The sequence below is a fragment of the Pelodiscus sinensis genome, chromosome 19, assembly GCF_052426305.1.
Source record: "Pelodiscus sinensis isolate ZL-2025 chromosome 19, ASM5242630v1, whole genome shotgun sequence".
Lineage (NCBI taxonomy): Eukaryota > Metazoa > Chordata > Testudines > Trionychidae > Pelodiscus > Pelodiscus sinensis.
The window spans coordinates 2,817,146-2,827,936 of NC_143070.1; the positions used below are offsets into that span (position 1 = coordinate 2,817,146).

At 51.3% G+C, this 10,791-nt stretch overlaps 1 long non-coding RNA gene across 2 annotated transcripts in view; it reads left to right on the forward strand.

Moving 5' to 3' along the window:
• LOC112545647 (uncharacterized) overlaps positions 1 to 10,244 on the forward strand; it is a 37,832-nt gene extending 27,588 nt beyond the window's left edge. For both annotated transcript variants that reach the window (XR_012900235.2, XR_016347431.1), the window contains exons 4-6: positions 2,610 to 2,770; positions 6,437 to 6,533; positions 10,165 to 10,244. This is a non-coding gene — a long non-coding RNA (uncharacterized LOC112545647). The remainder of the gene's footprint in view (positions 1 to 2,609; positions 2,771 to 6,436; positions 6,534 to 10,164) is intronic.
• The last annotated feature ends 547 nt before the right edge of the window (positions 10,245 to 10,791 follow it).

A 10,791-nucleotide genomic window follows, 5' to 3' on the forward strand; every position in this document is an offset into this window, starting at 1 on the left:
AATGAGCTGACAAGTCAGAGAACACCTTTGATCACTTGGCCAGCAGGGGAGCCCCAACCGGCAGCACCCAGGGGTGCCCTGCAGCTGGGACGGTGCCAGCCGACCTCCCCAGAGGCCAGTTCCACATGGACAAGGGATTCTACTGCTGGAACGCAGGAGCCCTGAGTCCTAAGCCCTTCTGCAGCTCTCTGTGAGGTTTTCTGGCCACCAGACAGGACTTCCTGGTGGCAATTGCTCCAGCTCCTGCATTCAGGAAAGGCACTGTGGGGGGAGGCATCAGGAAAAGGTACCAGCAGGGGGGAGCTGCCAGAGCCATTTGCTGCTGCATCCCTGGACTGGAGCCTTTGACCGACCCCTGTAGCTCCTGACACCTTCCACTGTGGCACGTAATTGCTACACACGCCCTCCCCACCGCCGCACACGGGGTGCAGTGTAGACACAGCCTGAACTACATGGCATCTCCTCCTGCAACACCCAGTCCAGGGGGCAGTGGCAGGAGCTCTGGAGTTGGCTGGGTGATTTGGGGAGGCCCAGATGGTCACGGAAAGATCTCACGGGGGCAGGGTGTTGGCTTAAGGGGTGAGGGAGAGGAATGAAGAAGTACAACGGCTAAGGCAGGGGTCTCCAACCTTTTGAAGCATGAGATCCCTTTTTGAATTGAAGTGCAATCCAAGATCTACTTCAAACCCAAATACTCTGGCCCCTTCTCCGAGGCCCCGCCCCTGCTCACTCCATCCTCCCTCCCTTCGTCCCCCCTCCTCCCTCACTTTCACCAGGCTGGAGCAGCGGGTCGGGGTGCAGGCTCTGGTCTTGGATCAAGCGATTTGGAGTGTGAGAGGGGCTCTGAGCTGAGCTTGGGGCAGGCGGTTGGGATGCCAGAGGGGGTTCTAGGTGCAGGCTCTGGGTTGGTGTTTGGATGCAGGGGTGCTCGGGGCTAGGGCAGAGGTGTAGGAGGGGGTTCATGACTGGGGTAGAGTTTTGTGATGTAGGGTCTGACTGGGCACCGCTTACCTCAGGTGGATCCTAAGTGGTGGTACAGTGGGGCTAAGGCAGACTCACCCCTGCCCTGGCCCTGGCCCTGCACCACTCCCTAAAGCAGCCAGCAAACTCCATCCCACGTCCTGTTGTGCCCCCCGCTCTGGAGACAGGATACAAGGTGGGAGGGGGGGCACCTTGACATCAGCACCCTCCTCTCCCTTTCCTGCCCTGCACAGCAAGCAGGAGGCTCCCGAGGACGGGGGAGGCAACTCCAAGGCAAAGGGCAGGAGATGAGCAGCATTAGGTAGAGGGGCAGTTGAAGTGCCGGCACTTGACAGCCTTTTGGCCCAACCAATCAGGATCCCCTGTCAGAGACTCCAAGATCTACCAGTCGATCCGGATCTACTCATTGTTGACCACTGACCTAAGGGAATGGAAGAGGACGCAACATTCCTGTAACTCGGGGTGTAACAATCCAAACAGCCTCCAAAGGGGCGTTTGCGTCTCTGTGAACACCCAGCCCCGAATTTTATCCCCTTTCTCCTGCCCAGATGTACCAGCTCTTGCAGATCTTTCAGTCCCTAAGCAGAGCCAGCTGAATTTTCAAATCCCAATATTTTCCCGTAATTTCACTGAAAAATGGTCTTTTTAAGCCGACTGTCTGGTTTTGGGTGGGAAAAGTCCATTTTAGGCCGGGAATATTTTCTATGTGCAGGAAGTATTAGGGTTTTCTCTTGGTAATGTGCGTATGGGGTGGATAAAGTGTTGTTAGAGCTCAGTCGGTCCCCAGATACTAAGGCGACAAGGGGCAGGGTCGGTTGATACTTTTATTGGACAGTCTTCTGGGAGCTTATGTTTGGTAATTTTGCCACACACTAAAAACCATGGGCTGAGCAGAGACCCTGCAATTAGGGCTTAGCACAGCAATCGGTAACCCCCTAACAGCCCCCCACAGCTGCCTCCCTCCCCCCCTCCAGGGTTGCCAAGTGCTCAGAATGATTGTTATGGACAGTGTAGAAAAAATGACAGAACCCGACTTTTGTGCCGACACATTCTGAGGTCAGGACAGAAGTGAGCAATACTCAGCGTTCAGTGGGAGGGGATGCCCAGCAGCCACTCACCCAGCTGGGACCGGGGCTGCCAGCAGCGACTGCCCCTCTGTGACTTACTGGCAGGGAACCTGTTGGAGGCTGCTATGCTCAGCTCGCTGTCCCCTGTCCCCCCAGCTGCAGGGAGCTCAGCAGGGGTGTGTGCGGCGTGTGCACCCCCCAAAAGTTGCTGCTGTGCTGATTCTACTGACACTCAACCCAGAGGCAGGGAAGAGCAGCCCCCACCAGCCAGCAGCAGGTCGGAGGGAGCCCCCCACTGGGATAGTTCCCCTCTCTGCCCCTGCCCTGGGACTCTGGGGCTGCCCTGGGCAAAGCTCCACTCCAAAGCTCTGTGAACTTTCACCGATATGGAAATGTTCTGGCTCTTTTTCATGGGCTGTCCCTGACTTTACTGCCGGCCGGCAACCCTGCCCCCTCTGCTCCCTGCCCATGACTGGAGGAGCGTTAACGGGCCCTGTCGTCTGCCATCTTCCCAGGTGTGTTAACTGCTCGCGCTAACCATCCGTCCCCGCTTGTGTTTAGCTGCAGCGCTCTGAGGGCAGCCGACAGGGACACCAGAGCAGTGGCACGTAAGCGGAGACCCTCCTGTACCCGCCGGAGAGACCTCTCCCTTCCGCGTCATTAATACACCTCCCAGAGAGGCCCCCCCTTCATCATGACGCTGTGCGAGCCAGGAGACTGAGGTCAGTAGAACTGTGTGGCTCCAGGGTGTGGATTTTCACACCACTGGGTGATGTCGTTGTACAGAGGCGGGTCTGTAGAATAGATTCTGTGTACATTTCCCAGCCCTGAAGAAGAGCTTTGTGTGAGCTTGTCTCTCTCACCAACAGAAGTTGGGCCAATAAACGTTACTCCCCTCCCCTCCTTGTCTCAACTGTGGGGAGGGAAATTTGGGAAGAGAATGAAATAAATAAGTTTTCTTGCCCAGGCCGTGTCTAAAAACTTAGGTTGCAAATCATTTTTGAAGAATTGAATTTTCAGTTGGCCTCATTCCCCTCCTCTTTCCTTCTTCCCCCCTTGGTGACTTTTCCGACTGTCTGCAGCTTTGGAGCAGGGACAGAGCAGCCCAAGAAAAAAGTGAAAATCGGGGGGGGGGGGGGGGGCTACTTTCCAAAGGGGAGAGAGCTTTAAAATTTACACAGTGAAAACAATGGGAAAGTACTGAGGCAGAAAATACTCCTCCCCCCGCTCCCCCCCCCCAAAACAGCCATGACTCATTTTACTTTCCTTGCTCATGGAGCACTGTCTGCACCTGCCCTTTTTGCTGTGGAAACATTTGTGGGGGGGGGGAGGGGGTTCACACCCCCGAGGGACAAGTTTTAACAATGCAAGTGCCAGTGTAAACAGAACCTTTGTCGACACAATGGCCTAGGGGTGTGATTCCCTGCTGACCGAGCTAGACCAAGCTAGCCACATGCAAATAGCAGCAGAGGCGTGGTAGCCTGGGTAGTGGAGGCCTGGCTGAGCTGGCAAGTTGGTACCCAGCACATCCCAGCTTTGCCTCTGTTACTGCTCCCTGCCCTGCATAGACTGACTGTACATGCGGCCCTAGACCGACCTCCTGCCCTGGCCGCCACAGACACACACGCACATACCCCCCGTGTAGACCCCGAACCCCTGGCTGAGCTCCTCAGGCCTTCCAATAGCAACGTAAAGACTCCAAGGGACAGAGAACCCACCACTGATACTGTTGACGCTGCAGGTGCCCCAGGCTGCAGAGGGAGGCGAAAAGCCCCCGGGCTCTGCCAATCTGGCCCAGGGACACATTCCTGTCAGGGGCCGCATGGGCGCAAGAGCCAACGGGCAGGCACCTGGAGGAGAATTCTCTGTAGTAAGCTAGCACCCTGCCCACCTCGGGCCCCACCACCGGGGAGAGGGGCCTCACGCCCTCCCCTCCGCAGCCTTGTCCCCCACTGCTCCCCTTGGGAGGCTGCTCCAGAACGTCCCTCCTCTGGCGGCTGGAAACCTTCCCTTCGTTTCAACCCTAAACATGTTCAGGGGCAGTTTGTGCTCACTGTTTTCATGCCAGCATTGGAATTTATCCCTCGGATGTATCCATAGAGAGCAATCCCAGCTCCTCCCAGCCTGCGCTTGGCTACACAAAATGGTACAATACTGGAACTGTAAAAGACTGGGAGAGGCCTAACTCGTCAGGTTAAACCAGGGCCTGGGGACTTGGCAGATCTGCGCTCGGTTCCCAGCTCCGCTGCAGACTCTCTGTGTGACCGTAGGCAAGTCCCTGCCTTGGCCTACAGCTTCCTCCACAGTAAATCAAGGAACAGCGCAAGGACACCTCCATGCATGTCCGTCTGGTGCTCATTATGTGTCATGCCCGCATCACAGCTTCTCTGTGTTAGGCTACATACACTTAGACGTGACGGTAGCTCTGGTCTGAGCCCTTCCCTGTTGGCCAATGTCCTTGTGCAGGTGCGGACCCTAGAGACAGTCTCACCTGTGCCCTGTGCAGAGCAGGTACCAGGTCCCTGCTCCGACTCCTTATCCTCCTGCTCAGCCAGGCAAAGGTCACATGCACCCGCCTAGCTGCAGCCTGGCTCTGGGGAAGGAGGAGCGGGTCTGGAGTAACTTTAGGATAAATCAGAGCCTTTGTGCTGCATTCTTCTTGACACTGAAGCCCCTTTTCATCTCTCCAGCTGCTTGGGAGGAAGTTTGAGACCTGGAGCTGTTTGAAACCTTTTCAGGGAAAATATTTTATTTGGAAAAAAAACCCAAACAACCCGCAGCATTAAACATATTCCTCAACAAACTGGGGTTTTCCTATATTTTCCTTTTTAAAAAAAATAAAATCCCCCATTTTTTCCAGTTTTTCTCCCTCTCCCTTTTCCTGAAGCAATACAGGGCGTGTCTACACTACAGTGTTTTTCTGAAAAAGCAATTCTTGCATCCACACTGCCATTGAGTTCTTTTGACAGAAGATAGAAAGCACAGAGGGGTTTTTCCGACGGCGGTAATCCTCATTCTACGAGAAAGAAGCCTTTTTCTGAGGTACTCTGGTGGCCTCTCCATCCATAGTAATCACAGCTTACATGCAAGGCTATGTCTAGACTGCAAGCCTCTTTCGAAAGAGGCTCTTTTGAAAGAGAGCGTCTAGACTGCACGCGGAACTTTCAAAAGAGCAAGCCGCTTTTTCGAAAGAAAGCACCCAGTGAGTCTGGATGCTCTCTTTCGAAGAAGCCCTATTTACATTCAAGAACGCCTTCTTTCGAAAGAAGCACTTTTGAAAGAAGGCGTTCTTCCTCGTGAAATGAGGTTTACCGCCGTCGAAAGAAAAGCCGCGTTCTTTCGATTTAATTTCGAAAGAACGCGGCTGCAGTCTAGATGCAGGTGAAGTTTTTTCGGAAAAAGGCTACTTTTCCCGAAAAAAACCCGAGTCTGGACACAGCCCAAGAGAGCATCCAATCAGTGTGGACACTATCTTTTGAAAAAGCAGATCACTTTTTTGTTGCGCTTTTGCTGTGTGGAGGCTCTCTTTCGGAAGAAGCTTTTCCAGAAGATCTTTTCCAGAAAAGTTTCTCCCAAAAGAAGCTAGCAATCTAAACATAGCCAAAGAGGGAGATGGCGGGGCGGAGGGAAGAACAAAGTGAGCCGGAAGAGTTGTAAAATGGAAAAAGAAAACCAAAATAGCCTACAATTATCATAACCACTAATTTTCTATAAACATTTCAACAAAATACTAAAAACTGCCTAGAAGCCGACCAAGGGGCGGCAAATTTGAATGATCACAATTCTTGGTGAAATCATTTTTCTGTTTTCCAGCCAGCCCCAGTTATAACGGTCTGTCTCTTACAAACCTTCCCTCCCTCCTGTGATTATATGTTATAGTTTGTTTGATACGTGTCTCTGCTCCTTGGGAAGTGACCCATCAGGCATCAAAGGAAGGTTTTTATCCAAGGGGCATCTGCTGCTGCTGTTAGCAGAACTCCATCCAGCTCTGATTGCACTGACTCAGGGTAGCAGGTAGCTCCATCAGCCCCACTTGTGACCCAAAGCTAAGCAGAGGAAACTCCAGGGAGGGTTTCTAAGAGTGAACCTCCTAGGGAGTGTTGAATAGCGTCTGGTTGGATTTGGCTGAAGGCATAAGCAGAGGAAGAAATGAGCTGTAAGTGTTATAACATGGCAAAAAAAGACCCTAAAATTACCATAATCACTAATTTTCTTTAAACATTTTGACAAAATATTAAAAACTTCCTGCAAGCCAACCAAGGGGTAACAAATTTGCAAAGTGACTCTTTTTTGTGAAATCGTGTTTCTGTTTTCCAACCTGCCCCAACTTGAACAAGTTGTCTCCTACAAACATTCCCACGCTCCTGTGATTATGATTTCTATTGCAGCAGCCGCCAGGAACTCCAGGCATGAACCAGGGCCCTCAGGCAGGGGCTGTAGGGACAGAACTGTGTGAGGGAGGCAACTAGATGATTGCAGAGAAAGGTGGGTGTCTTTATTCCCTGGGTCCAAGAACTGAGTTCACTAATTAACAAAGACTGTGGAAATCACGCCTGTTAGGGAGATGACACATACTCAGCCAGCTCAGGGTGAGACGAGTCTCCGCTCGCTGGGAACTGGCCCATAGGCAGCAAAGGAAGTTTCTGATCCAAGAGGCAACTTCTTTTGTTTGCAGAGCTCCATCCAGTTATCCTAGTTACACTGACTCTGGGTGTCAGCCCCATTTGTGCCCAAAGCTAAGCAGAGGGAAACCCACGAGGGGTTTCTAAGAGTGACTCTTTCGGGGGTGTCAGACGGAGTCTGTTTGAATTTGAATTTTCAGGGGCCTGGCTGAAGGTGCCTTGGTCACTACCCAGCTGACAATGGACAGAAACTTATATCGGGGTCAGAGCCAAGCACCAAAATCTGCAGCTCCCAGCCTAATGCCATAGGAGCCTGTTCCCTGTCCCTCAGGATGTGTCCCTTTCCTGGGAGAGGGGGCGGTCCTGGTTCTGGCATGCAGCGGTGGGGCTTCAGAAACATGACCTGTGGGGGAAGACTGAAAGAACTGGGTATGTTTAGTCCAGAAAAGAGAAAACAGAAGGGGACGTGATAGCAGCTGACAAGTCCCTAAAAGGGAGTTAGAAGGAGGAGGGAGAAAAACAATCCTCCTGAACATCTGAGGATAGCGCGAGAAGCAATGGGTGTAAACTGAAGCATGGAAAGTTTAGGTTGAACACTAACTAACTCTCAGGGCGGTTGAACACTGGAATAAATTGCCTAGGGAGGTTCTGGAATTTGCATTATTGCAGGTATTTAAGAGCAGGTTAGACAAAGTTCTGTCAGATAGAGGGACCCAGTGGCTATAGTAGACTGAGATTTCCAGAAAGCTTTTGAGAAGGTCCCTCACCAAAGGCTCTTCAGTAAAGTAAGTTGTCATGGGATAACAGGGAAGGTCTTTTCATGGACTGAGAACTGGTTAAGAGACAGGAAACAAAGAGTAGGAATAAATGGTCAGTTTTCAGACTGGAGAGAGGTAACTAGTGAGGTCCCCCAGGCATCTCTCCTGGGACAAATCCTATTCAATCTATTTATAACTGATCTGGAGAAAGGAATAAGCAGGTGACACTAGCCTGCTCAGGACAGTGCTGCCCAGAGGATTCAGGGGTCTGGGGCAAAGCAATTTCGGGTGGGCTTTACTCTGGCACTCCCTGTCTCAGACCTCAGACTTCAGCCATTCTAGTGGGGGCTCCTGCAGGGACCGGAGCCTGGGGTAGATTGCCCCACTCCCCCTCCCTCCCCCCTCCTCCCCGCCCGGGTAGCTCTGGCTCAGGATAGTTCAGACTAAAGCAGACTGTGAAACACTTCAAAAAGATCTCACCAAAGTAAGTGGCTGGGCAACAAAATGGCAAATGAAATTGAATGTTGATAAATGTAAAAGCGACGAGGAGTCCTGTGGCACCTTATAGACTAACTGAAGTGTAGGAGCATAAGCTTTCATGGGCAAAGACCCACTTCGTCAGATGCATGCATCTGACGAAGTGGGTCTTTGCCCACGAAAGCTTATGCTCCTACACTTCAGTTAGTCTATAAGGTGCCACAGGACTCCTCGTCGCTTTTGCAGATTCAGACTAACACGGCTACCCCTCTGATACTTGATAAATGTAAAGTAATTCACATTTGAAACAATAATTCCAACTGTACCAACAATGTGATGGGGCTGATTTTGGCTACAACTACTCAGGAGAGAGATCTTGATGTCATTCTGGATTGTTCTTGGAGTCACTGTGGATAGTTCTCTGGAAACATCCACTCAGTGCGCAGTGGCAGCCAAAGAAGCAAATAGAAAGTTAGGAATCATTAAAAAAGAGATAAAGAATAAGACCAAGAATATCTTATTGCCTCTATATAAACCCATGGTACTCCCATGTCTTGAGTATTGCATACAGATGGGGTTGCCTCATCTCAAAAAAGATATATCGGCCCTGGAAAAGGTTGAGAAAAGCAGAACAAAAATTATTAGGGCTACGTCTAGACGGGCATGATTTTCCGCAAATGCTTTTAACGGAAAAGTTTACAAGCATTTGCGGAATAGAGCGTCTAGATTGGCACGGACACTTTTCCGCAAAAGCACTTTTTGAGGAAAAGCGTCTGTGCCAATCTAGACGCGCTTTTGCACAAAAAAGTCCCGTTCACCATTTTCACCATCGGGGCTTTTTTGCGCAAAACAAATCCGAGCTGTCTACACTGGCCCTTTTGCGCAAAAGCTTTGCGCAAAAGGGACTTTTGCCCGAACGGGAGCAGCATAGTATTGCCGCAAGAAGCACTGATTTCAGACAGTAGGAAGTCAGTGTTCTTGAGGAAAGTCAAGCGGCCAGTGTAGACAGCTGGCAAGTTTTTCCACAAAAGCAATTGCTTTTGCGGAAAAACTTGCCAGTCTAGACACAGCCTAGGAGTTTTCTGCCTTCCCCTTTGGAACGGGTCCCATATGAAGAGAGATTAAAAAGACTGGGACTTTTCAGCTTAGAAAAGAGGAGTCTAAGAGGAGCTATCAGCGAGGATGGCTAGGAATGGTGTCCCCAGCCTCCGTTTGTCTGGAAATGGGTGACAGAGGCGGGATCATGTGAGGACTCCCTGTTCTGTTCCCTCCCTCTGGGGCACCTGGCACTGGCCACTGTCGGCAGATGGGACACTAGGCTGGAGGGACCTTTGGTCGGACCCAGTCTGGCTGCTCTTATGTTCTAACTGATCTAGATGGTGCTTTAGTCCGGCTGTGAAGGCAGTGGGTTCCACTTGTTGAGCTCCTTTCAGTTCTCGTTTTCTATGATTGTATCCCTGTCTCATATTTCTGACATGCCCCAACTTTGTAAACATGGCAGGGGGGAGCTCTCACGAATGCCAGGCCCCATGAACCCCCATGGAAACAACCACAAAAATACCCTGTTAGGTTTCACAGCCCAGTGGCGAAACACCCAAGGCCTTGCCCGCACTGGGCGCATAAGCCAACAGGGGAGCTGGTCTCATCCGGGTTTGTAGATGCCGTTTCCTCTCCAGACTTGTTGTTACTGAATGTACTGAGGCCAGCCTGCTCATTCAGAGACAGGGAGGCTGGAGCCGGCATCTCTGGAGGATCTGACACTCCCTCCCTAGGCCTGGCTGGTGAGAGAGAAACCTGCTCTCAAACCCATGAAGGGCTCTGTTCCTGCATAGATTCCTTCATAGCATCCCTGCTGGAAACTTCCTGCAGTTAACCAGCCGAGACACAGCTGGAAATAAAGCCTAGGAGAACTGACACCCAAGGCTTCTCACAGCTGGATCCTCTCCCAAGGCCAGGAATTTTCTGCCTTTCCCTTTTCTTACAGTAATAAAAACGGGGAGGGGAAGTGAGCTGACAGAGTAATAATGTGGTGAAAGAAGCACCGAAAAAACCCTAAAATTATCCAAAACACTCATTTTCTATAAAATCGTTGAAAAAATATTGTAAAAGCCTATGAACCCTACCAAGGGGTAGCAAATTTGCAATGTCCGTATATTTATGAAACTATTTTTCTGTTTTCCCACCTGTCCCAACTTGAACATGTTGCCTCCTCCAAACGTTCCCTCCCTCCTGTGATATGATTTATAATTTCTATTGCAGCAGCCCCTAGGAATCCCAGGCACGGACCAGGGCCCTCAGGCAGGGGCTGTAGGGACAGAATTCTATGAGGGAGGCACCAGAGGATTGCAGAGAAAGGTGGGTGTCTTTATTCCTTGGGTCCAAGAACTGAGTTCACTAATTAACAAAGTCTGAGGAAGTCTCTCCTGTTAGGGAGATGACACATTCTCAGCCAGCTCAGGGTGAGACGAGTCTCCGCTCGCTGGGAACTGGCCCATAGGCAGCAAAGGCAGGCTCTGATCCAAGAGGCAACTTCTTCTTTTGTTTGCAGAACTCCATCCAGTTATCCTAGTTACACTGACTTCAGGTGTCAGCCCCACTTGTGCCCAAAGCTAAGCAGAGGGGACCCCATGAGAGGTTTCCAAGAGTGACTTTCCCAGGGGGTGTTGGACAGAGTCTGTTTGAATTTGAGTTGTCAGGGGCCTGGCTGAGGGCACGTTGGGTCACTACCCAGCTGAGCAAGGAGAACCCCCCCAAACTCTTTCCCAAGGAGGATGGACAGATTCTTCCATCGGGGTCAGAGCCAGGAACCCAAATCTGCAGCTCCCAGCCTAGCGCCTTAAGCGCCCGTCCCCTGTCCCTCAGGAGGTTTTCCTTTCCCGGGATTCG